At 43.6% G+C, this 27,279-nt stretch overlaps 1 long non-coding RNA gene across 2 annotated transcripts in view; it reads left to right on the top strand.

Annotated features, from left to right (window-relative positions):
* The window catches only part of LOC129060101 (uncharacterized), a 36,643-nt gene extending 9,625 nt beyond the window's left edge, over positions 1 to 27,018 (top strand). Inside the window, exons 5-6 of one of the 2 annotated variants that reach the window (XR_008526527.2) lie at positions 8,170 to 8,244; positions 26,599 to 27,018. This is a non-coding gene — a long non-coding RNA (uncharacterized LOC129060101). Of the gene's footprint in view, positions 1 to 8,169; positions 8,245 to 10,391; positions 10,759 to 26,598 lie in introns of those variants that run through there. The other variant, XR_008526526.2, reaches the window with a different exon arrangement.
* Positions 27,019 to 27,279: the final 261 nt, after the last annotated feature.

Genomic DNA, 27,279 nt, shown 5'->3' with positions numbered 1-27,279 from the left:
CATTATGGTGTTTTTCTAGTGTTGAATGTTTGCCTGAATTTACAACCCCAGCAGCTCCATTCCTCTAAGCTTGAAACCCCCATTAATTGGGCTTTTTCTTTTTCTTTCTTTCTTTCTTTTCTTTTCTTTTTTCTTTTTTTTTTTTTTTGGATTTTGATTGAAATTACATTGAATCTGTAGATCAATTTGAGAAGAATTGGCTTTAAAAAATATATTGGCTGGGCATGGTGGCTCACGCCTGCAATCCCAGCACTTGGGAGGCCCAGGCAGATGGATCACCTGAGGTCAGAAGTTCGAGACGAGCCTGGCCAACACGGTGAAACCCCGTCTCTACTAAAAATACAAAAATTAGCCAGGTGTGGTGGCGGGTACCTATAATCCCAGCCACTCAGGAGGCTGAGGCAGGAGAATCGCCTGAACCCTGGGGGCGCATGTTGCAGTGAGTTGAGATCTCACCACTGCACCTCAGCCTGGGGGAAACAGTGAAACTGTCTCAAAAAAAAAAGTATATATATATATATACGTATATATATACATACACACACATATAGGCTGGGCATGGTGGCTCATGCCTGTAACTCCAGCACTTTGAGAAGCTAAGGTAGGAAGGTCACTTGAGCCCAGGAGTTCGAGACCAGCCTGGATAACATAGTGAGGCCCTGTCTCTACAAAAAATTTAAAAATTAGTTGGATGTGGTGGTGCATGTTTGTATGGTATCCCCAGCTACTAGGGGGTGCTGGGGTAGGAAGATTGCTTGAGCCTGGGAACTCAAGGCTGCAGTAAGCCATGATTATGCCACTGCACTCTAGCCTGGGACACAGAGTGAGATCTTGCCTCAAAATAATAATAATAATGATAATAATAATAATAACAATAAGGATGTTAGCTCTGGTAAGTATTTTGGTAGATAACCTTTATCTGGTTAGAAAGGTCTTTTCTATTCCTTATTTGTGGAGTTTTTTTCTTGTTTTAATCCTAATGTGTTAGATTTTATCAAACATGTTGCTAAGGTTTGCATGTGTCCCCCAAAAGTTCATGTGTTGGAAACACCCCAAATTAATATGTTGATGGTATTTGGAGGTGAGGCCTTTGGGAGGTGATTAGGATTAGATGAAGTCATCAGAGTGGGGCCTCCATGATGGAATTAGTGGCTTATAAGGAGTAGAAAAGAGACTTGAGCTAGAAGCATTCTCTGTCTCACCATGTGATGCCTTCTGCCATGTCAGGAAGGCCCTCACCAGATGCCAATGCCATGTTCTTGGACTTCTCAGTCTTCAGAACTGTAAGCTAAATAAACCTTTATTCTTTATAAATTACCCGATCTGTAGTATTCAGCTATAGCAACAGAAAATTGACTAAGACACGTTTTGTTTCTTTTTTTTTTTTTTTTTGAGATGGAGTCTTGCTATTTTGCCCAGGCTGGAGTGCAGTGGCGCGATCTTGGCTCACTGCAAGCTCCACCTCCCGGGTTCATGCCATTCTCCTGCCTCAGCCTCCCGAGCAGCTGGGACTACAGGCACCCGCCACTGCACCCAGCCAATTTTTTGTATTTTTAGTAGAGACAGGGTTTCACCGTATTAGCCAGAATGGTCTCGATCTCCTGACCTCGTGATCCACCCACCTTGGCCTCCCAAAGTGCTGGGACTACAGGCGTGAGCCACCGCGCCCGGCCGACACATGTTTTTTTTCTAATATTAATCTTGGATTTGTGAGATATACCCATCCTGGTAATGGGTATATCTTTTTTTTTTAAAATTTTTTAATGAAGTATTTATTGATGATTCTTGGGTGTTTCTCGGAGAGGGGGATATGGCAGGGTCATAGGATAATAGTGGAGAGAAGGTCAGCAGATAAACACATGAACAAAGGTCTCTGGTTTTCCTAGGCAGAGGTCCCTGCGGCCTTCTGCAGTGTTTGTGCCCCTGGGTACTTGAGATTAGGGAGTGGTGATGACTCTTAAAGAGCATGCTGCCTTCAAGCATCTGTTTAACAAAGCACATCTTGCACCGTCCCTAATCCATTTAACCCTGAGTTGACACAGCACATGTTTCAGAGAGCAGGGGGCTGGGGGAAAGGCCATAGATCAACAGCATCCCAAGGCAGAAGAATTTCTCCTAGTCAGAACAAAATGGAGTCTCCTATGCCCACCTCTTTCTACACAGACACAGCAACAATCTGATCTCTCCTTCCTTTCCCCACACTTCCCCCCCTTCTTTTCAACAAAACTGCCATCGTCCTCATGGCCCGCTCCCGATGGTCGCTGTCTCTTCAGAGCTGTTGGGTACACCTCCCAGACAGGGCAGCTGGGCAGAGGCGCTCCTCTCCTCCCAGACAGGGTGGCCAGGCAGAGGCGCTCCTCACTTCCTCCCAGACGGGGTGGCGGCCGGGCAGAGGCGCTCCTCACCTCCCAGATGGGGAGGCCGGGCAGAGGCGCTCCTCACCTCCCAGATGGGGAGGCCGGGCAGAGGTGCTCCTCACTTCCCAGATGGGGCGGCCGGGCAGAGGCGCTCCTCACATCTCAGATGGGGTGGCCGGGCAGAGGTCCTCCTCACTTCCCAGACGGGGCGGCCGGGCAGAGGCCCTCCTCACTTCCCAGAGGGGGCAGCCGGGCAGAGGCGCTCCTCACTTCCCAGACGGAGCGGCCGGGTAGAGGCGCTCGTCACTTCCCAGAAGGGGCGGCCGGGCAGAGGCGCTCCTCACCTCCCAGACGATGGGTGGCCGGGCAGAGGCGCTCCTCACTTCCCAGACGGAGCGGCTGGGCAGAGGCGCTCCTCACTTCCCAGAAGGGGCGGCCGGGCAGAGGCGCTCCTCACCTCCCAGATGGGGCGGCCGGGCAGAGACACTCCTCACCTCCCAGACGGGGTGGCCGGGCAGAGGCGCTCCTCACTTCCTCCCAGACGGGATGGCAGCCGGGCAGAGGCGCTCCTCACCTCCCAGACGGGGCGGCCGGGCAGAGGCGCTCCTCACTTCCTCCCAGACGGGATGGCAGCCGGGCAGAGGTGCTCCTCACTTCCCAGACGGGGTGGCCGGGCAGAGGCGCTCCTCACTTCCCAGATGATGGGCGGCCGGGCAGAGGCGCTCCTCACTTCCCAGACGGGGCGGCCGGGCAGAGGCGCTCCTCACTTCCCAGAGGGGGCGGCCGGGCAGAGGCGCTCCTCACTTCCCAGACGGAGCGGCCGGGCAGAGGCCCTCCTCACTTCCCAGACGGGGCGGCCGGGCAGAGGCCCTCCTCACTTCCCAGACGGGGCGGCCGGGCAGAGGCGCTCCTCACCTCCCAGAAGGGGCGGCCGGGCAGAGGCGCTCCTCACTTCCCAGACGGGGCGGCCGGGCAGAGATGCTCCTCACCTCCCAGACAGGGTGGCCGGGCAGAGGCGCTCCTCACCTCCCAGACGGAGTGACCGGGCAGAGGCGCTCCTCACTTCCCATATGGGGTGGCGGCGGGGCAGAGGCGCTCCTCACTTCCCAGATGGGGCGGCCGGGCAGAGGTGCTCCTCACCTCCCAGACGGGGCGGCCGGGCAGAGGTGCTCCTCACCTCCCAGACGGGGTGGCGGCCAGGCAGAGGCGCTCCTCATCTCCCAGACGGGGCGGCCGGGCAGAGGCGCTCCTCACTTCCCCCCAGACGGGGTGGCGCCGGGCAGAGGCGCTCCTCACTTCCTATACGGGATGGCGGCCGGGCAGAGGCGCTCCTCACTTCCCCCCAGACGGGGTGGCGGCCGGGCAGAGGCGCTCCTCACATCCCAGACGATGGGCGGCCAGACAGAGACGCTCCTCACTTCCTAGACGGGGTGTTGGCGGGGCAGAGGCTGTAATCTTAGCACTTTAGGAGGCCAAGGCAGGCGGCTGGGAGGTGGAGGTTGTAGCCAGCCCAGATCACGCCACTGCACTCCAGCCTGAGCAACATTGAGCATTGAGTGAGCGAGACTCTGTCTGCAATCTCAGCGCCTCGGTAGGCTGAGGCGGGCAGATCACTCGAGGCCAGGAGCTGGAGACCAGCCCGGTCAACACGGCGAAACCCCTTCTCCACCAAAAACACAAAAACCAGTCAGGCGTGGCGGCGCGCGCCTGCAATCCCAGGCACTGGGCAGGCCGAGGCAGGAGAATCACAGGAGCCCGAGGCAGGGAGGTTGCTGCGAGCCGAGATCACGGCAGCACAGTCCAGCTTCGGCAACAGAGGGAGACCGAAAAAAGGAGAGGGAGACCGAAGAAAGGGGAGAGGGAGGGGGAGGGGGAGGGGGAGGGGGAGGGGGAGAGGGAGAGCCTTTTCTTTTTTCTTTTGAGACAGAGTCTTACTCTGCACTTGGCTCACTGCAACCTCCGCCTCCCGGGTTCAAGCGATTCTCCTGTCTCAGCCTCCCGAGTAGTTGGGATTACAGGTGCCTGCCACCATGCCTGGCTGATTTTTGTATTTTTACTAGAGATGGGGTTTCCTATGTTGGCCAGGCTGGTCTCAAACTCCTGATCTCAGGTGATCTGCCTGCCTCGGCCTCCCAAAGTGCTGGGATTACAGGTGTGAACCATTTTGCCCGGCCTTCATTGAACTTTTTCTTATTCAACTTGCTCCCTGGGATTTATCTGAGTCTGACTTGAAGCCAGATTTTTCGTAAAGCTAGTAGCTGCAGGTCCTGAAGTTAGCCTAGTGGCCTGGCTTGACACTGTCAAGCCAACAGGGAGCTTAGATGCTGAGAACTGGCTTGGAAATGCCACATTGGATGCAACATCACACCTGTCTGTGTCCTCAATGAGAGGTCCTAGAAGTTTGTTAGGGAGAGCATGATGACTCAGGAGGAAAAATGGGTTCTCCTCTGCACGAGGGAGACATTTAGAACCGATCTTGACTTTGAGAGTGATATTGCCGTGCTGTTCAGGAAAACTGATATCTTATACAGGAACTAAATAGTGGGAAAGGAGATCACCGCACTGTCCACAGCACAGCCTCCCTACTGTCAGTTCAGTTTTAAGCACAGAGGTGAACAGACGCGAATAAGACACTGGGAAATGTGTGCGAGCCTGTGCGTGTGTGTGTATGTGTGCAGTTTGTGTGTGGGCCTGGAGAAGAGTGCAGTGTTTTCATGGGCATCTGAGTGCACGAAGCTGGGGGAAAACATGAAAAAGGCACGGTCAAGATAGAGTGTGATTCAATTCTTCCATCCTTTTGCTTGTTGCATGCCCCTCAACTGTTAACCAAAGATGACAGAAAGATCCCGAAGACAAACGGATGTCCTTTTCCATTTCCTTTCTGCCTACCCAAGCCCATCCCCCACCATGCCTAATTTCAGATCACTTCCTCCTTTCTCTTATTCCCATGCCTTTTCTACTCCTTGTTTGACTGATGGTTTGGCAGGGGCAGCATGAAGGGGCTGATGGCACTAACCCCGTTTTCTGTCCCCCATACCCTCCAGGGATGTGGCTGTTGCGGCAGAATGCAGGACTGTCATTCCTGCAGCCTGCCTTGGAGCCCCAAAGATATGGGCTGGTGGCGGCAGTCCGCTGGTGGCGCTGGGACTGTTCTACATGGCTGGCCTCGTTATGAAGTGAATCTCTTGACAGGCAATTTGTGTCCGCCACCTGTATCTAGAAATCCTTTGCTAAGGCTGAGAGATGCTTCCGATCTCTCCTCCCAGGTGTAGCTTTCATGACGTGTTCCACTTCCGCTTACCACATAGATTGCCCTGTTTGCATTTCCACTCGGCCCTTGAAATATTCTGATCACCTCTCCTTTCTCACAGGGAGAGAGGCACATGTTTTATAAGTAGGAGAAAGGCAAGGACATGGAGACCCAGCAGATAATAGAAAGAGTCAAACCGACACACTTCCGACTCAGGAAGCTTGGGCGGTACAGCCACTCCCTCCAATGAGGAGAGGCTGTTTGGATACAATGCAGAGGAGTGAGGATTGACTATTCTATCTAGGGATTTGCCATGGACTTTCTTTTGTCAAATACCAGGTGGAAATCTTCATGGTGATTAACTCAATAGTAGAAAATTTGGACAATATATTAGTATTTAAAAAGCCCTTATGCCGGGCGCAGTGGCTCACGCCTGTAATCCCAGCACTTTTGGAGGCTGAGGCCGGCAGATCACCTGAGGTCAGGAGTTCGAGACCAGCCTGGCCAACATAGTGAAACCCCGTCTCTACTAAAAATACAAAAATTAGCCGGGTGTGGTGGCACGCGCTGGTAGTCCCAGCTACTCGGGAGGCTGAGGCAGGAGAATTGCTTGAACCCAGGAGGCAGAAGAGGTTGCAGTGAGCCAAGATTGCACCACTGCACTCCAGCCTGGGCCACAGACCAAGACCCTGTCTCAAAAAAAAAAAAAGCCCTTATAGGAGATTTACCAAACATTATGCAGATTCTAAACAAGACACATGAGAAACTGATTAATGTTATTATATTTATATATCACATGCATAAACTGTATCATAAGATTTTTTGGGGGGAGCAACTATAAGATGATTTACGTGATAATTTAAGCAATATTTTAAAATAATCTTTTTTTTTTTTTTTTTAAAGACAGGGTCTTGCTTTGTTGTCCAGGTTGGAGTGTAGTGGCATGATCATAGTTTATTGCAGTCTCAAACTCCCAGACTTAAGTGATCCTCCTGCCTCAGCCTCCCAAGAACTGGGACTACAGGCTGTTCTACCATACCTGGCTAATTTTTTGATTTTTTTGTAGAGACGAATTCTTGCTATATTGCCTAGGCTGATCTCAAACTCCTGGGCTCAAATGATCCTCCCTCCTTGGCCTCCAAAGCCCTGAGATTACAGGCATGAGCCATGGCACCCAGCTTTAAAAATAATCTTGATTTAAAATAGAAACACTTTCCAACAAATATTTCATAATATAAAAATTAAGCTTCTTCAAATTTCATGAAAATTGAGAAAAACATTATGAAAATGGTATCCTCTGATCTCTGTTCTTTTAGTATTTTCAAAAGATTATATATTTCAAATATATATGCATATTATATTCAAATTTATATGAAGGAAAAATGTTGGTTTTTAAATATGCCATTTTGTTCTGAAATAAAAACTGGGTAAGAATCATTTAAAAAGCCGAACTTGGCCAGGTGCAGTGGTACATGCCTTATAGTCCTAGCTACTCAGGAGGCTGAGGCAGGAGAATCACTTGAGTCTACGAGTTCGAAGCTGCAGTGAGCTGTGTTTCCACCACTGCACTCCAGCCTGAGTGAGATCCTGTCTCTTAAAAAGTAAATAAATAAACCAGTAAAAAGCCAAGCTTTACAGTGCTTTCAAATGGTGTTAAAATGATAAAAATAACCTTAGTTTTAAAAAGAGGTTATGATCCCAACAGAAGTACTCCCTTCTTAGTATAAGGGACACCCTCTGTGGGATCCAAAAGTCTTCTCTATGAAAGCAGAGTCAGTTCCCAGCCATATATTTCCCAGGCATTTCTTCTCCATTGACCTTATATTTCATTTATGCAATGAATGAAAGCGTATTAAGTTAGGCGTGTGCTGGGTTCTGGAGGTACAATCATGAGCAGGACAGACCTAGCCCTGCCTTCCCGGAGCACCCAGCGACAGGCAGCGATACAAGCACAGCCATAAACCAGGGCCAGGATGGGTGAAGGACCGAATGCTCTTCGTGGCGCCTTCAACAGGAGTGGCTCACCTACTTTTGTATATTGGTGAGGATGGTAGGGGAGTGGGGGCATTTTGCCCTTGCTTTGAAAAAATTCAAGAGTGCTATCTGGACTTCCTCTCTCTTCAGCCGTGCAGTTCAGTAGAACAAACTGGGAACAGTTTGGGAATAGTTTACACCATGGGCTTTGGCAACCCTGTCCCTTCATAGAATTTTGGCTTAGTTCTAGACACACTGAACGCCTTGAGTGTGAGGATTAACTCTGATGGTTCTGTTTTAACTTTCTGAATCTGTAGGCATTGGCCTGGAGTGATTCCAAGCTCTCCTGGAACAGGAGGTGCCCCCACTCTGGGCATAAATATCTCTCCCTCATCCCTCACAGACAACCATCTTTGAGTACCATCCAGTCTTAACATAGACATGGCCAAGGTAACGGAGGTAAATAGAAAACAGGAAAAATACTAGGCTGTTTGCATTGGAACATGGTAACCATGAAATGAGCAAACATTTAATTTTGTTCATTGAGGTCAACGTGAAAGCTGCTGAATCTCTTATAACAACTTTCAGGACACTTGGTGCATGCCGTTTTGAAACACCTCAAGCTGAGCCTGTTGTTCTGAAATGTCAGGATGTTCCATTCTGGTAAGCATTCAACTTGTATTGAGTTTTCCCTTTGTGCAGAACCCTGTGAAGTGCAGCTAAAATGTATAAGGGGAATGAAAGAGGATAAAATGAAAACTGTGGAAGCCGTGAGTCAGTAGGCAGTGAAAACTATCTGAGAAGGCTTTCTGCTTTTGGTTGGTTACAGCCTGCATCTATGACCCAGGGAAAGAAGCCCACCCATTCTTTCCACGTGTGCCTTATTTCTGTGGTAACCTTTTCAGTATAAGGGGCTGCTTAGACAGTAATTTTTACATATGGAGTAAGGTAATCTCAGAACATTCCTGTGTGAGTTTGAGGCAGCTTTGAATCCTGGTTCCACTGATATTACCTCTGCAGCTTTGGGCAGATTACTTAATCTCTGTGATCCTGAGTTTCACATCTGTAAAATGGGGGTAATAAAAATATCTATTCAGGGGTTTATCGTAAGGACTACAAAGGAATTATGAATCTAAATTGCTTAGTGCAGCCTGGTCCAAAAATGTTCAATGAATGTTAAGCTATTATTATGGAAAATTATGTCAACTCTGGAAAAATCAATGATTTAGGATTCTTTAGTTTGCTAGTTTTGAAAATGGCTCAATCTAGCAAGATGGTACGAGCATTCTAACACATAATAAATGGAAAGCTGAGTATGATGGTGTGCCTGTAATTCCAGCTACTCGGGAGCCTGAGGTAGGAGGATCTCTTGAGCCCAGGAGTTCAAGGCCAGCTTGGGCAACATAGTGAGATCCCCATCTCTTAAAAAAAAGGGAAAGCCAAGTACTCATCTATTCATTTACTCATCAAACAACATGGAACATTTTTATGTGCTTGCCAGTGGGCAAAGCAGTGGGAGTGCAGGTATAAAAGTAACAGTTCCCATCTTCCAGGATCTTAAAGACTAGTGGAGCAGATCCAAAAGTAAAGTGACGGCCAGGTGTGGTGGCTCAGCCTGTAATCCCAGCACTTTGGGAGGCCAAGGTGGGCGGATCACAGGGTCAAGAGATCGAGACCATCGTGGGCAACATGTTGAAACCCCGTCTCTACTAAGAATACAAAAATTAGCTGGGTGTGGTGACACGTGCCTGTAGTCTCAGCTACTCAGGAGGCTGAGGCAGGAGAACTGCTTGAACCCAGGAGGCGGAGTTTGCAGTGAGCTAAGGTCGCACCACTGCACTCTAGCCTGGTGACAGAGTGAGACTCCGTCTCAAAAAAAAAAAAGTAAACTGACAATGACAATATAGCGTGTGTACTTAATAAATGCAGTTTGGCAGACTTACGCTTTGAAAACCCAGAGCTTGTGGGAGAAGCATACTGAAAGGATTACATGCTCACTAAAGTCTAATATTCAAATTCCAAAGGAATTGGCGACGGAAGCCAGGAACACATGAGAGACTACTTGAGGCCTGGCCTCGGGAACTCTCTTCTTCCCAGGCAGATGTCAACTTTGGTCTCTAAGATGAATGCCAGCCTTGGATAGGAATTTTAAAATTCCTTAAAAAAGCCCTAGGCCAACCCTATGTGACTCAGGTTCAAGCCACATTTGCTACCAGGGAAGCCCTAAACATGTGCCAGAGATCCGATGCCTGCCCTTCTACCTGGGATTCCTTAATCCATAAGGTTTAAGATCGGAACTGGGCTCTTCCTTATATGTGGGTAAAGACTCTAGTCCTGGCCCTGAACTCCGTGCTTCTGGGTAGAATCCTGCTACCTCTTAGAGACTTCGCCGATGACTTCTTTTGCCCTTAAGCTTGTATTTTTTGTTAACAGCCGTATTGATATTTAATTCACATAGTATACGATTCACTCATTTAAAGTGTAAAATTTAATGGCTTTAATATATTCCAGAGATGTGCACCTATTATCACAGTTAACCTCAGAATACTATGCAAAAAAAGCCTCCACACCCCTTATCTGTCACCCCCAAAGCTCTCATCACCCCAGATCTAATCTACTTTTCATTTCTATAGATTTGCCTATTTATTTATTTTGTAAGTTTTTAAAGTCATGTTTATTGAAATCTGAATTTACATTCAGTAAAATTCACCCTGTTAAGTATAAGATTTGACAAATGCATAGTCATACCATAATCAAGATGCAGAACAATTATAGAATCACTCTAACAATTCCCTTCTGCCTCTTTGCAGTCAACTCCTTTTGGATCCCAAGGAACTCACTGACCTGTTTTTCTATCAAAAGGGTCAAATTTTGTCACTAAAATGATCTATGGTACTATGGAAAAATTTGTAAGCATACAAAACACACAAACCAATTTTTAACATGAGACACTTTGAAAAGTTTCTTTAGCATACCAACAAAATGAAGGCAGCTTAACATTGTACTACAGATGTGCATTCATCAAAGTCTACCATGTAAGAATATTTAAGAATATACTGTATTTAAGAATACACATATTTAAGAAGATACTGTAAAATAACAATCTTTAGAAGAGTCAAAAGAATGTGATTTTAAAACAAACTTTATAAATTAAAGCACTTCATAAAGTTGTCTTAGCTGTAAAATAGTCTAGTTAGAATTAATGTGTTCTAAAACTGATCTACTTGAAAAACTAAGATGAGTCATATCTTTGTTGAGTATGTGAACCATGATTAAGGTCTTGCTATTTGGTGTTAACACTGTCAAGTTACAGACCATGGCTGGTTCATAGAAAAACTACTTTAAATAATGGAATTGAATTCCGTAGAAATTTTCTATGGGACCAACTCAGCTATAGGGCAGAGGCACAAAATTGTCAAGTAAATATTCCTATAGATAATTGAGGCCATGACAAAATTCACCCTTACTACCACTACGAAAGGCACAAAAGAAGCAAAAATGTCTATTCTGTAGATACTAAAGATTACTTGTTTAAATACATCGTATCTACTTGAAAAGCTTTGGCCAAGCATGGTGTCTCACGCTTGTAATCCCAGCACTTTGGGAGGCCGAGGAGGCTAGATTGCTTGAGTCCAGGAGTTCGAGATTAGCCTGGGCAGCAGGGTGAAATCCCCTCTCTACAAAAATGCAAAAATTATCTGGGCATGGTGGCACACACCTGTAGTCCCAGCTACTCAGGAGGCTGAGGTGGGAGAATCACCTGAGCCTAGGATATGGAGATTGTAGTGAGCAGAGATGGCACCACGCCACTGCACTCCAGCCTGGGCAATGGGGAAAGACCCTGTCTCAAAAGAAAAAAACAAATAAAAAAAAGCTTCACTGATTCTTTCAAGCCTCAGACCTTAAGCTCATCAGCATCTCGAAACTCAACCAAGTCCAGTCATGTGCCACAACTGAAAAGATTTGCCTGTTTATAAGACGATGTTAGAGACTGACTTGCATTTCCCCCAAATTCGTATTTTGAAGGCTGAAACCTCAATATGACTATATTTGGAGATAGGGTCTTTAAGGAGGTATTTAAGGCTAAATGAGCTTCCTAAGGGTTGGGAGCCCTAATCCAGTAGGATTGGTGTCCATTACAAAGAGGAAGAGACCCAAGGAATGTGTGCATACAGAGAAAAGGCCACGTGAGGACACAGGGAGAAGAAGCTGTCTGCAAGCCAAGGAGAGAGGCCTCAGGAGAAACCAAAGCTACCAACACCTTGGTCTTGGACTTCCAGCTTTCAGAACAGTGAGAAAATAAACCTCTGTTGCTAAAGCCACCCGGACTGTGGTATTTTGTTATGGCGGCCCTAGCACACTAACAAAGTGGACTCGTGCAATATGTGGCCCTTTGTGTCTGGCGTCTTTCACTTAGCACATTTTTTTCAAAGTTTAATCCATGTTGTAACATGGATTAGTACTTCATTCCTTTTTATTGATAAATAATATTCCATTGTATAAATACATCTCATTTGGTTTATCCATTCATCATTTAATGGACATTTGGGTTATTTCCACATTTTGGTTATTATGAATAATGTTACTATGAACATTCATGCACAAATTTTTGTATGGACATATGTTTTCATTTGTCTTGAGTATGTATCTAGAAGTAGAATTTCTAGATCACATGAAAACTCTGGGTATAACTTTGAAGAACTGCCACACTGTTTTCTGAAATGGCTGCACCATTTTACATTCTCACCAGCAATGAATGAGGTTGCAATTTCTCCACACTCTTGCTAACACTTGTCACTATCTTTTTAAAAAATTATTATTATAGCCATCCTATCAAGTGTGGCATGGCAAATCACTGTGGTTTTGATTTTTTGCTTCCCCAATAACTAGTGATGTTAAGCATCTTTTCATGTACTTATTGGCCATTCATATGTCCTTCTTTGGAGAAATATCTATTCAGATCTTTGGCTTATTTTTTAATTGGCATTTTGTTTTGTTTTGTTTTTAATGATAGAGTCTTGCTACATTGCCCAAGCTAGAGTATGGTTATTCACAGGTGTGACCATAATGCACTACATCCCAATCCTTCTGCCTCAGCCTCCCAAGCAGCTGGGACTACAGGTGCATGCCATTGTGCCTGGTGGCAATTAATTTTTACCTTGTCTTATTATTGAGTTGTTATCATTCTTTGTATATTCTAGCTCCAGTTTCTTAATCAGATATATGACTTGCAAAAACTTTGTTGCATCTAATGGGTTATATTTTCTTTTCTTTCTTTCTTTTTTTTTTTTTTTGAGACAGAGTTTCATGCTTGTAGGCCAGGCTGGAGTACAGTGTCATGATCTCGGCTCACTGCAACCTCCACTTGCCAGGTTCAAGCGATTCTTGTGCCTCAGCCTCCCAAGTAGCTGGGATTACAGGTGCACGCCACCAATGCCTGGCTAATTTTTGTATTTTTAGTAGAGATGGGGTTCCACCATGTTGTCCAGGCTGGTCTTGAACTCCTGACCTCAGGTGATCCGCCCACCTCGACCTGCCAAAGTGCTAGGATTACAAGCATAAACCACCGTGCCTGGCCTATATTTTATTTCTTGGTGGTGTCTTTTTATTTATTTATTTTTTAATTAAATTTATTTATTTATTTATTTTTGAGACAGAGTCTCACTCTGTCACCAGGCTGGAGTGCAGTGGTGCAATCTCAGTTCCCTGCAACCTCTGCCTTCCAGATTCAAGTGATTCTCCTGCCTCAGCCTCACAAGTAGCTGGGACTACAGGCGTGTGCCACCACGCCCAGCTAATTTTTTGTATTTTTAGTAGAGATGGGGTTTCACCATGCTGGCCAGGATGGTCTCGAACTCCTGACCTTGTGATCCACCCTCCTTGGCCTCCCAAGGTGCTGGGATTACAGGCATGAGCCACCACACCCGGCCAATGAGTCTTTTAAAGTACAAAAGTTTTAGTTTTGATGAAGTCAAATCACATTCTTTCGTTTCTTCTGCTTTTCGTGTCATCTCTAAGAAATCATTGCCAAATCTAAGGTAAGATCTACTCCTATATTTTCTCTTAATAGTTCTATAGTTTTCTTATATTTAGGTCTTTAATATTGAGTTAACTTTTTGTATATAGTGTAAGGTAGGGATCCAGCTTTATTCTTTTGCATTCAGTTACCTAGCATTATTTGTTGAAAAGACTATTCATTTCCCAGTTGAATTGTTTTGGCCCTCTAGGTGAAAATCAAATGACCATAAACATGCGGGTTTATTTATGGACTCCCAATTTGATTCCACTGATCTATATATCTGTTGTTATGCCAGCACAACATTGTAGCATTGTAGTAAGTTTTGAAATAAGAAAATGAAAGTTCTCTAGTTTTGGTCTTCTTTTTTAGGACGGTTTTGGCTATTCTAGGTCCCATGAAGCTTGCAAGGCTTTTGAAGGACCATCTATCTTTGGTGCCTGGTTCCAGAGTCTATCTGCAGGCTGAGCATCTGAGGTTGGCTTGCACGTGTGCCGAGGCTGCCCCATGGGCTAGTCCCCCTGTGCCACTGAATTATTCAGTCTGCCTGAATAGACTTTTTCTGGGCCCTAGAGCTGGATCTTGTGAATCCAAATTCCTGATGGGTACCTTGTGAGGGAGGAGATGGAATTCTAAGTCCAGCTCTCACAGTGTTCCAAATAGGGTTGATGTGTTAGGTCTGATGGCTTACTCTGGAATCCTAAGAGTTATTAGTAATTAGCTTTGGGCTGGGCACGGTGGCTCATGCCTGTAATCCCAGCACTTTGGGAGGCCGAGGCGGGTGGATCACCTGAGGCCGGGAGTTTGAGACCAGCCTGGCCAACACGGCGAAACCCTGTCTCTACTAAAACTACAAAAATTAGCCGGGCGTGGTGGCAAACACCTATAATCCCAGCTACTTGGGAGGCTAAGGCAGGAGAATCGCTTGAACCTGGAAGGTGGTGGTTGCAGTGAGCCGAGATTGTGCCACTGCACTCCAGCCTGGGCGACAGAGCGAGACTCCGTCTCAAAAAAAACAACAACAACAAAAAAAACCCACACAAAACAACAACAACAACAATAAAAAACAAATAATTAGCTTTGATGGTGTCAGTATAGCCGCGATGTAGCTGTTGTTTTTGAATTATTAAAGTAATATAATCACATCCTAAAAAAATGGCAAACAGGGAAGAAAATTCACCGTAATCAGAATTCACTTGTTATAGGTTATAATGTCATTTTCAATTATCTAATGCATTACTGTAGATATACTCTTTTTCCTCTGTAGAAAGAAGTTTTTGCATCATTTTTGGAATTTAATCTGAACTGAGAATTCCACTAGGGATTTGTGGGTATCTATCATTTCCCTTGTGGTTTTCGAGAGGCCAGATACGTTTTTGGAGACATAATCAAGCAAAGTCATACTTCAAGCCTAGAAAGAGTTTACTTCATATGGGTGCATTCATAGGAATGCATTTCCCGGATTTAAGTTAGGCTAAGACTTAACATGTAGCTTTTCTGTCTATTGCACTTTTTCCTCTGTAAGAAAATATGTGCATTTCCAAATGCCTCATCTCACCGTAATGATTCTTCATACTAACTGCAGATGTTTTGGCCACATCAGTTTGGCTTCTTACCTGTCTGAATAGAACTTGCCACACTCCATTTATTGAAACCTGGGTTCTTGGAGTCATTATGCTCCAATTTTCTTCAGGTTGACCAGCAAGGGGCACTAAAGTATAGCATCTATTTTCTCCTAGCCACAGCAGAGGTTTCGGTAAGCAAGTAATTGAGCAAGAATCTAGAAACTGTGCACTCTTATAGTCAGATCAAAAAGCTGTCGGTGGTATATTTGATATTTTTCAGGGGTATTGATATTTTTTAAATGAAAAAAATTCTGATTGGACAAAAAGGGAGCAAAACAATTCCAAATACAGAATCACTCTTTGTAAGCCATAATTCTCCTGTCTAGTCAATACTATTAGGTAAACTGGCAGAATCCTGTCATTGCTTTTCTGTGAATTACTGCATTTTTTCTTTTCTATCCGGAGAACATAATGGGCTAGCCACATAACGAGTTCCTAAAAGGATGAACTACTTGATGTTACACTGACAAGCAATTATTATAGGGGCCTATTGGTTGGTCTTTTTTTCTTCCTTTTAAATTTTGCCTGCCTATTTATTTCCATCAGCTACTAAGGATGACTCTTTTATTGTTTCAAATAAAGGATGCAATCTATATGCTAGGCACACATTATGAATAATTCCTTGTCATAACAAGGCACGAATGTCCTTCAGAGACCGGCACAAAGTTACTGAAGCTGTTCAGGATTTGGTAATGAGCTTTTCTTTGTTTTTAAAATTTTAGCTTTTATCCATGCTTAATCACACCAAGTTACTGAAACACTAGGGATGATAGAATTTAACAATTTGTCCACCAAGCTAGAAGCAAATACCCATGATGGTTTCTAATTCTAAATCAAATAAATAGTTTTTGGAAGCTCTGTCCACCTATCAATACTATAGAAATAATGCATGTCAAAATAATTAATTCAACAGGAATGTTCAATTACAGCCACTGTATCATATTTTCAGTAATGTTTCATTCTTTTTTTTTAAATACAGTTTTTTTTTTTTTTAAAACTGAGGCTTTTTTAGTCCTGGTTATTTGCAGCCTGTGAGAATTGTGTATTCAAATGGATCGCATACTTCTTCACTCATCACAGCACTCTTCTCTCAAATATAATCCTAAACCTCAAATGGCTGATTACTTAAGAACCCTTAAGAAGTCTTAGCTGAATGATGGATAGCTGAGAGTACGATTTCTAATATTTTTCTCTCTGTTAGCCAGAATTAGAAACTGGAGGTTGCAGAGCAAAGATTTTTAGGAGCCGAGGCAGATATCCAGGGTGAGATGTAAAAGACAGAACAAGAGGAAGGAAAAGATGAATGCTTCCGTGTTTTCTAAACAACCCTGAAGACGGTCTGTCTTGGTTTCTTGAGATGATTCTGATATGCCCAGGTGTTGTGCCCCTCCCCCTATCTGCACCTTTCTTGTCTCTGATGCCAGAGGGATGAGGGCAGAGACTGTAAATGACTGGCAATGCTAAGAGCACAGGCCCTGGAGTTCATCTGCAGGCTTCACATTCAGCCTGTGTGGCTTTGGGCAAGTATTTAACTCTCAGTTAATTCTGCTGTAAAGTGAAGATTCATTCACTCACTTAAATATTTATCAAGCACCTGCGTTATGCCAGGCACCATTCTAAGCACATATGTTTTCTTCGAGGATCAGATGAGACAATGAATGTAAAGCACTTACAACCGTGAACATAAATAATGACCATTACTGTCTATTGAGAATCCGCCGTGCACAGGCCCTAGGCTATATATTTTAGGCAATTACTTAACCCCTCTTTGTCTCAGTTTGCCTCATTTGCAAAGACAGTGTCTTGTCTCAGATGGCTCTTGTGAGGTTTAAACGGGGTAATGTACATAAAGTGCTTAGAACAGTGCCTGGCATGTAATAGAGTTTGCCATCATTACCTCTGTTTCTCAGACATGACCTGGAGAGGTAAATGTTATTATCACTGCTTTAAGATGAGTTAACTGAGGCGTAGGGAGGTAAGGTAAATCGGTCAAGGTCAAACGGCTGGTAAGTTGCAGATTCGTACCCCTATCTGTCTAGACCGAAAGCTTATGTTTTTCTCAGTGTACCTTGGTACCCTGGCTCCTAGAAGCATTGAACACCTGGCTTGATCACACAGAATGTTTACACATGAGCCTTTTTGTAGCTCTGAAATGCCACTTCCCAATTCCTCCAAGTCTCCCCTATCAGCCCACATGTGCATGTGTGTGTGCGCATGCACGTGCACACACACACACACACGTGCACATGCACTCACATCTACAGTCTCTGCAGGAGTATTCATTCTGATAAGCAGCTTCTCTCCTCAGGGAAATTATGCTGTCATTCATTCGTTTAGCAAAATCATCATCCACTGCTCTGGGACCTGTGTATTCTTTGTTAGACAATAAGTAAAAAATGTAAATTTTTTTTTTAATCTGTGAGCCTTCTCAGGGAGAAAGCCATTTTGCTGGCCTGCTTCTTTAGTCACTCATTCATTCATTCATTCATCAGTTATTCATCAAACATTCACTGTGAGCCAGGTTCTATACTATGTAAACTGTTAAATTTCTATGAACCACACACTATGTTTTCTCAGTATGTAAAATATTGAATCTGAATTGTAGATTTTGTATAAATTAGTTTTAAAAGGATAGAATACAAAAAAATTACAATGTTTGCTTGTTTGAATTTAACATCCCCAGTAGTCCTCACTGATTGTCAGAAGAAGATAGTTGTATCAACACTCCACAGTTTAAATAAAGAGCAGATTTTCTCACAGTGTCCTTTGTATATCTTCCCCTTGGGAAACACAGCTACAAATCATATAGGGATGCTTTAACACCAAATGAAGCTCCTTCTGAGGCTTGTGGGGGGAAGTGACTGCTTTCATAAACTGTTCTTTTTGACTTGATGAAGTTGAAAATGTTGCAAATGTTCCAAAGAGCAACATTACACCAAGCTGATGGGAAATTTGTGGGAAATTAAGTACCACAGTCAAATATGGTAATTGCTTCTTTATAAAGATACAAGAAAAATGTTCCACCTACCCCCTGACAAATGTACCTATATCAGGTAGAGGGTAGATTTGGAGGACTTGTACTCTTATGGCAGAATTCTGCATGTTATGCCGCAAAGAGTTAGAAATATTGAGGATGTGTTTGCTGTTTGTTGTTCACTGAACACCCATTCTTTCTTCTTTTAATAACATATCAAATTTCCCCTGGGGAAAGCTTTGTACCGGCTCTTGGATTAAAATAAACAAACAGGAAAATGCCCTTACTGCCTTCTCTCCTAGTCTTTCAGGACCCTAGGCTGTGCTATCACCAATTACCACCCTCACCAAGCTTCTTTCTTAGGAGATCTTGTTGGGAATGCCCTAGAAACCAGTACTGCTTAAGAGATAAAGCTTTCACTCAGCTCCATTCTTTGGCAGTTTGGAGGATTGTAAAAGAAATGTTAAATATTTCGGAATTGTATGAATTGTTAGCATTCAGGGGTGACTGTGAGGTTTCCAAGAACTTGAAATAAGGGCTCAGCATTGAGAATTAAATGGCAAAATCAATACATAATGCATTACATCATAAATATATGCCAATGTCTAAAAAAGAGATACTCATTAAACATATTTACCAATTACCATGCTCAGAACAGATGGTATACTCTCAGTCTTTAATCCTTTAATTGCTGGAATTTGAGGAGGTCTAGGGTTTCCCAGGGAGGGGCCAGAGTGGCCAGGGTGGCAGCGCTTTATCAACTACAGTAGCATGAAAGTATTTCCATAACTTAACAGTCGGTTTTATTTTCAATGAAATAAATGAGTCCCCACTTGCATGGGAACTTTCCAAATAAATATTTACTTTCATAATTAATTTTTACTCATAAAGGCTTATTGTTTCTTTAAGAGGCCCCACAAACTTGCATAAGGTTTAGGCCCCGATAAAACCAGATTTTAGACCCCTGATATGACCATAAGTGCATTCCAGCTGAGTATCAACCCAGCCAATAAAGGTGGATGGCAACTTTTAAAGGTGTCTCCATAAGGGGTTCAGGATGGGCCAACTCCGGCTGTGGCCTGAAGGTGCTCACTGTCTGCTAGAGGAGGTGCTCTTGTCCCCAGCTTTGACTTCTGCCATCACAGCGTCAGGTCTCCCCATTTTAGGAGATGGATGTACCAGGCTATCTTAGCTTGGTGTCATTATAATTTCTCAGGATCTTTCATCAAACGTTAATTTCTTCTATTTCATGCTTACCAAGAAGCCTTCTTATTGCAATTTAGCTGCACTGTGGCTGCCTATGGTGTGCTGAACCTTGAACTTAAGGATCTCGTTTCTTGGGCAGTTCTATTTCTCAGGGCAAATTAATAAATTCGCATTCTAGTTTACTATTAGTTATTCTAATTACTTGGCCAATGGGAATTCACTTCTGAGAGACAATCTTCACCTATGCTAAGGTTTCTAAGTCTGTGAAGCTAGTCCATGGACCATGGCAAATTGACTAAAATAAACATTGTGACCTCAGGGATAGACAGTCCATTGCATCGCCCTTGGCCTTCTTCCCTTATTTTCAGCAGCACTTTATTGGAACTGTTTATTTGTCTCCACACTAGATTGTAAACTCCTTGAGAGCGGGGCCATCTGCATTCCAAACACTTAGTACAAGTACATAGCATAGGTTAAGGACTCAATAAATATTTGATGAATCAGTAAATGGAAACAAAAAGTGTGTGATATTCTTTGGATACCAGTAAACTCGTAGCGATGCAAACTTTTAGTTAAATTTACAAATCATTTTGTTTTTGAACACATTTACTTTTTCATTGCAAAAGTATTCCTAATACTTTGGAGGCTGAAGATCTTTCAGCTGTTTGTTTACAAGCATGTCAGATAAATTACGAACCTGACCGTGGTTGATACAAAGTAATCCCTTCCTTAAAATATTTTCTTTTTTACTACAGAATAGTCTCTCTATTATTTTATGTTTATCTGATCTGCAAATATTTAGGAGGATTGAAACTCTTTTTATACTTGGCACCAAAAGCTAGTGATGAGAAACAAGTTGAATCAAGAATAAATGAGTCCTGGGATGAATCCCTTTATGGAAAAATGTGTGAAATAACACAAATGAATGGTATTGATGCTGTCGCAAATCATTCTCAACACCCAGAAAAGTCTACTGTTTGTTTTAAAGCACACACACATAAACATTACCCCACTACCTTAAAATTTTCAGGCTGAAGTTGAGAGAAAGAAACAATTCTAAAGGAAATATTCTGTTTAAAAAGAATTGCCAGAGGAAAATACATGAACTGAATGACGATAAGATAAATGACAATGAAAAGACTTCTACTTATTCCTGTTAGCTCTTGTTTCTGAATCTACCGTTCTGTCAGCTCTCAAGAATATGGGTAATCTATGAGAGAGAGAGAGAGAGAGGAGAGAGAGACAGAGAAAGAAAAGAGAAGAGAAAAATATAAAGTCCGAGTATGCATGTATGTGTACGTGTGTGTTTGTCTATGTGTTACGGATAAACAGATGTTTCCCAGCTTAATCCTTTTTTTTTTTTTTTTTTAGATGGAGTCTGGCTCTGTCGCCCAGGCTGGAGTGCAGTGGCGCGACCTGGGCTCACCTCCGCCTCCCGGGTTCATGCCATTCTCCTGCCTCAGCCTCCTGAGTAGCTGGGACTACAGGCGCCCGCCACCATGCCCGGCTAATTTTTTTGTATTTTTTAGTGGAGACGGGGTTTCACTGTGTTAGCCAGGATGGTCTCGATCTCCTGACCTTGTGATCCACCCACCTTGGCCTCCTAAAGTGCTGGGATTACAGGCGTGAGCCACCGCACCTGGCCCCCAGCTTAATTCTTGTTTTCTCAAACTTGGCAAGCAAACTCAACCCAACCCAAACCGTACCAAAACACTATCTCCTTCTCACTAACATGTCTTCTGAAAGAAAAAAGTCCCTTCAGTTATTAAGAGCTACACTGCCAGTTCTATAACTCACCTTACTAAAGAACCCCAGGAGAGACAACCAGTAATGCATTTACTATGGGATAATTAATTGTTCTAACTTAATGTTCCCAAATCAGTAATCACTTGTGTTAGATTGACCCTTTGTATCTCAAAGGTGGGAAACCATCTAGCCTCAAGCGGAAGTTCTCTGGTCTCTATCTTTGTATCACTTTTCAATTGCAGCATAATGATGAACAGTATCCATGCTATAATACCAAGAACTGATTTTATTATTAGCATCTACAACTTAATTGCAGGCTACCTGGTGTTATCTGCTCTTCCTTGATAGAACTGTATTTGAAAGAGGAAAACAATCATTTGGGAACCGTGTTTGTGTCGAGAAAGAGGAGTTAGTGCTATTTGTTTTCATAAGCAGAGAGGAAGTTATCAACCGTGCAGATTCTAAAATTCTAAATCTCAAGAGCTTTTAACATTTCCTCTTTAAGGCATCAAGCAGCTGTTTCTCTTGGGAGGGCTCCTGGAAACCAACTGAGTTGAACATGGGGTAATGGAATGTGGATTTGAAAAAGGAATACCAAGATACAGCTTGTAATCTCTCTCTCTCTCTCTCACACACACACACACACACACACACACACACGCCCACCCCAGGCCTCAGGCCCCAGGCCCCAGAACCTGTGAACAGCTCAGGGCAACTGAAGTTCTTTCTTCCTTACAGCCAGGCAAAGCAAGAATCCACTCTGTCAGGTGGCCTTTCTCATGTCGCCCTTGGGGCCTACGCTTACAGAAGCCCTGTGGCCAGCAGCACAGCTGTGACCCAGTTGCTCTGAAATAGCAGCAGTCAGACACGTGGCCCCAGGAGAAACAACAGAAGCAACAACAACAGCAGCAGCTTCTTCCCCAGACTGCTGCACCCTCTTTAAGAGGGTCTTCCCTATTAGAGAAATGGAGGCCTACAATGTGTACCTTCCTCTGCCTCCCACTAGAGCTGCAAACGACGCCTCAGCAGCCAGGAACACTGGCCCACTCTCTAAATGTCTGTGACATTTGTATCGTCATAATAACCCTTTATAATAAAACAACGTCCTACTGCTGGGCGTGTTCATCCATCAATATGTGAATGTAGTGTTCTGATGTGGTTGTCTTATTGAGGCCATGGGAAAGACCAAGGCTTGTGAATAAAGCCGGTCTCCTCTGCATGATAGGGATACGTTTTCCAGTGTAAATATGCAGGGAAAATACATGTTTGAAGACAGGATACCAAAACTTAGTAGGTGGTAAGGTCTAGGCTCCCAGGAGTCTAAGCATACTTTTGGGTCCTGCCGGGTGGAGGGGAATAATGGTCTTGCCACATGGATGCAGGCTTAGAGCTGGGAAAGGGGGAAGTTGGTCAAGTGCTGTGTTGAGAGCAAAGAACAAAATCGTGGGTTATTTTATTCTTTTTGCTATTCCTAGTCATTTAATGGGGTTTTCTTTACATGTTCCAGCCTAGTCTCAGAGTGCTTTGGGGAATTCAGAAACCAATCTCATCAGCGGTTGCCAATAGAGTTGAGGCAGGCAATGTCCCCTGAGGCTGGTGTAGTTGTCAGAGGAGAGACTCCAAATCCTGGCCAGGTGGGCCAGGGGCTTCCCACATGGCAAGCATCCCTGCATAGCCTCATGTGGAGGATCAGATTTGATTTAATGAAAGTGTGGTCTTCCTGGCATCATTTCTCTAAAACATAAAACTGGCCATTCCTCATTTCCATAGTCTCCCAATTACTAACATGTTTATAAAGCTCAATAATGGCTGTCACATTTGTTTAGGGAGCTAAACGTGAAAGTCCAGCTTTAAAGCAGGATTTCAAGTTTCCTGATCATATTGAATTTTTTTTTTTTTTTTTTTTTTTGAGACACAGTTTCACAGTTTTACTCTGTTGCCCAGACTGGAGCGTGATCTTGGCTCTCTGCAACCTCCACCTCCTGGGTTCAAGCGATTCTTCTGCCTCAGTCTTCTGAGTAGCTGGGATTACAGGCACATGCCACCATGCCTGGCTAATTTTTGTTTTACTATTATTATTATTATTTTTGAGATGGAATTTTGCTCTTGTTTTCCCAGGCTGGAGTGCAATGGCACTATCTTGGCTCACCTCAACCTCCACCTCCCAGGTTCAAGCGATTCTCCTGCCTCAGCCTCCCGAGTAGCTGGGATTACAGGCATAAGCCACTACATCCAGTTAATTTTGTATCTTTAGTAGAGACGGGGTTTCTCCATGCTGGTCAGGCTGGTCTCGAACTCCCAACCTCAGGTGATCCATCTGCCTTGGCCTCCCAAAGTGCTGGGATTACAGGCATGAGCCACCGTGCCCGGCCAATTTTTGTATTATTAGTAGAGATGGGGTTTCACCATGTTGGCGAGGCTGGTTTCAAACGCCTGACCTCAAGTGACCCACCCGCCTCAGCCTCCCAAAGTGCTGGGAGTACAGGCATGAGCCACTGTACCTACCCAACATGGAATTCTAATTCTCCCTTACAGCCAGCCAAAACATCCTGTTTTTAGAGGTAGCCAACCTATGGGATTTATACCATTAGTAAGAGTTAAAAAAAAAATCACATATTGAGTGCCAACAAACTGGAGAACACAGATTTACCCAGCATAGAGCCAGAGCCCATGGTCCTTAAGGAAGAAATGATTTTCCCTCTTTTGGCTTGGGCTAGTTCATACAGAAAAAGAATCCTAAAAAAATGGTGTCTATCTGTAGATGAACCAATGGCATAAGGGATCTCAAGGCCCCCAGAGTATATTCTACCAGCGATCGGAATAAATTGCAATATGTATTTGTTATAGTGGCAGCTACCCTTTTTGAAAGAATTACAATGGAATATTGAGGTCATCTCTTAACTTGTAAATAACCTTGTGAATGATAAACGTGCTTTCTTTGAAAGCTGTGATAAACATTGGGGTGTGAAAAGCAAGTGAAAGGGGACTGGAAATAGATGCAAATGGACGCTTTCCTTGGCCTTGAGAAAGACTGAACACTAGAAATCGGAGTCTTTGTTATTAAGGGAGAGATTCTCAAATCACTTGGGCATGAAAGTGTTCCCAGGCTAATTCCAAGCTACCAAAATACAGAGTCCAAAGACACTCAGAGTCTCGTAAAGTGCCTTGCCAAGAAAAAATGGAACTTTGCCTTCTTGGCTTCCAAAAAGAGGGTTTCCATCCAGGTTCCCACTGGAATGGAGAAGTCGTTCACATATTTTCCCACCCTTTCTGTTTCTCTGAATCACAATGACTTTATTTTAGCTTGTTACTTACACAAGGAAAATGGTCCCTTAGCACTACTAGTCAAGTCCTCACCATTTGCTTGTTAGTTGCATGTAAATAGCAAGAGACTGGTTGACTATAGTTAAACCTGAATAGTCCTACATTATCTTACAACGTCTGTGTGTGGAAACAACTAAGGCACCAAGAAACTAACAAAGATCATTCATGACCATTTTGTTTAACTCTTTCTATCATATGAAATCATAAGAAGATGAAAGTAATAATTCATGGATGAGGGTCTCATGCTCTTCATTTTTGACCCAATTCTCAGGTTATAAAAATAACATTTGACATTTAGTGAATGCTTGCTGTTGTGCCAGTAATAGAGGTAACTGATACAAATGTATGATCTACAGTCATACGAGGTAGGTACTGGAATTAGCCCCATGTCCAGATAAGAAGGTTGAGGCATGAAGGAGTTAAGTCAACTTCCCAAGATCACAGAGCTAATAAATGTCAGAACAGAGATTTGAACCCCAACTGCGTGGCTCCAGAACCTACCCTCTTAACCATGAAGTTTTACTGCTTTATGCAGCTATATGATATTGTAGCTCGCTTCATTTCTGATGACTATCTGTGTTCAAATTCTCTGTTTAAATATTTATACAGAATATAAATGTGTACCCTGAGACTTTACAATGGGCATATTGCTATGAATTTCTTAGACACAATTCAAGGGGTCTATAAATCTCAAGTTTTAAAAGCAAGAGGAGATGCCATTTGCCTAGTTCTCATCTCAAAGCATGTATTTTAAGACAATTCTAGATGTGCAACTGCAAAATGTATGACTTCAGCACTTGTATGTGCCCACTTGCTTGGAGGCATTTGGGTTGTTAGAGTTCTTAATATGTATATAATCCAGGTTTTCAGGTAGGCTGAGTGACTTGCTCAGGGCCTGACAACTAGTTAGCTACATAGCCTGGATGAGAAGGCGAGTCTCAGTTCCTGTTTCCAGACTCTTCCAACTATTTCTTCATCTCAAACCCGCAAACAAATAAAAGCAATCTTTAATGGGGCAACAGAATTTGAAATTGTATTTATTTCAATGAGTACCTAGAATCTGATGGTTCTAATTCCAGTGGATATTTTTTTCCCCTTGATGGTCTTTAAATATTTTACAGATTTTTCAGAGCTTGCCAAAAATAGGTCTGTGAAGACTTTGACATGTTTTGTTTGTAAGAGAGGAAAAGAGATAAAAACATAACTTTAAAAAAATGGTGACAATTCAGGCAAAAATAATGATGTGGGAAATTAAATTCTGCCTAGAGGTCTGAAGCTGATAACTTTTCCTAAACCCAGCAAGAAGATATTTTTCTTTCATGGGGAGCACAAAATCACTGGCTGCGCCTTTTCTTTTTCTTTAAAGAATAGCTCTTCCCTTTATTAGCCCAGGACAGATCAAATGACAATAATGCCAAACGGGAATTTAATTTAAAATATCTTCCTCTTTATCATGTTGAAAAGCCTTCAGCTCCAAGTTGGCGAATACTGGGAGTCGTCTTGGCCCGCAGAGCCCTGACGCACAGAGAAATGCACGTGGTATGAGGGACAGCCACCCACCAGCAGCCTCGGGTGTGGGAAAATATTCCTTCAACTAAGGGAAGGCAGCCCAGACTCTGAAAATTTGATCTCCTTCTTTTGCCAAAGAGCCAGCAACGAGATTCTGGGTTCCATCACTGTTATTATAACTGTAGGGGGAAAAAAATGACTTAATTGTAAACCAATGACCTCACCCTAATAACCATGTTCTAATCATTTCTAAAGAAAGCTGCCTTCTTCATTCCTGCCAACTTTCAAATGAAACAGATGACATTGAAAGATGATTATATTCATTAGCAATTATTCCATGAAAACAGTGAGAATTTGAATTTACCCTACACTTAACCCAGACAACTAAAACTGCAGTGCAACCTCGAGCCAAGTGTTGGTCAACACTGTGTGGGGACAATGTTTAGACCTAGGCTTTGAGCATTTGAGTGTTTCCTTTCTCCAGTGAGACACTGGTTCAGGTTAAAAAAAAAAAAAGCAAACAAAACAACAGAAATGTTCTTCCTCTTAGGCATAGGAATTGTTTTGTTTAGAACCTTTGAATGATAGATCTGATATAACTCTGCATTTTTTTACAGGACAGAATGACACATGGTACAAGCTTTCTGTCTTACTGCCACATGTCAGTGTCCTGGGAGATGAACCAGATGCAGGTGATGCCGAAGAGGTGACAGGGCCAGGGCTGGGGCATGAGCACTGGTCAACACTGACACTCATCAGCTCCCATCTGGCTTGTGTGTGAGCACTCGAGTGTAGCTCAAGGCAGGGACAATATTTGCTGGAAGTTTAGGCGTTCCCTAGGCATCCTAGCTAGGCAGAGGAGGGAATGAAGACAGGTTTTGCAAGTAGAAATAAAAAAGAAGCACTATGATAGAATGACAACATTTCCTAAAGTCATTTTATGAACCATTTTTGGTTCTTAAAAAAAAAAAAGCCAATCTATATGTCATGGCTGAGACATTGATTAGCAAGGTGCTACTTTTACAGATGAAAGAACTAAAAAAAAGAAAGACAATGATTTGCGCACAGTGATTTGCTGGAGATTGATTGGCAAGTGTGAGCCAGACCTGGAGTAGAATTCAACATGTCTGGTGCATGCTCCAGAACTCTGACAATGAAAAGGAGTCCAGATTTTGAGAATGAAGAAGGTTTCAAAAGCTAAGCCAGCTTCCCTTTCACAGAGGTTCAGCTGGTCAGGCTTCTTTCAAATCCACGCCGTTACGGGAGAGCACGGTGCTAGGAGCGTGTGGGAGGGGCAG

Source organism: Pongo abelii, chromosome 5, assembly GCF_028885655.2.
Source record: "Pongo abelii isolate AG06213 chromosome 5, NHGRI_mPonAbe1-v2.0_pri, whole genome shotgun sequence".
In the NCBI taxonomy this organism is placed as follows: Eukaryota; Metazoa; Chordata; class Mammalia; order Primates; family Hominidae; genus Pongo; species Pongo abelii.
Note: the sequence above shows the minus strand (reverse complement) of the source record. Positions and strands in the feature narration are given on the sequence as shown.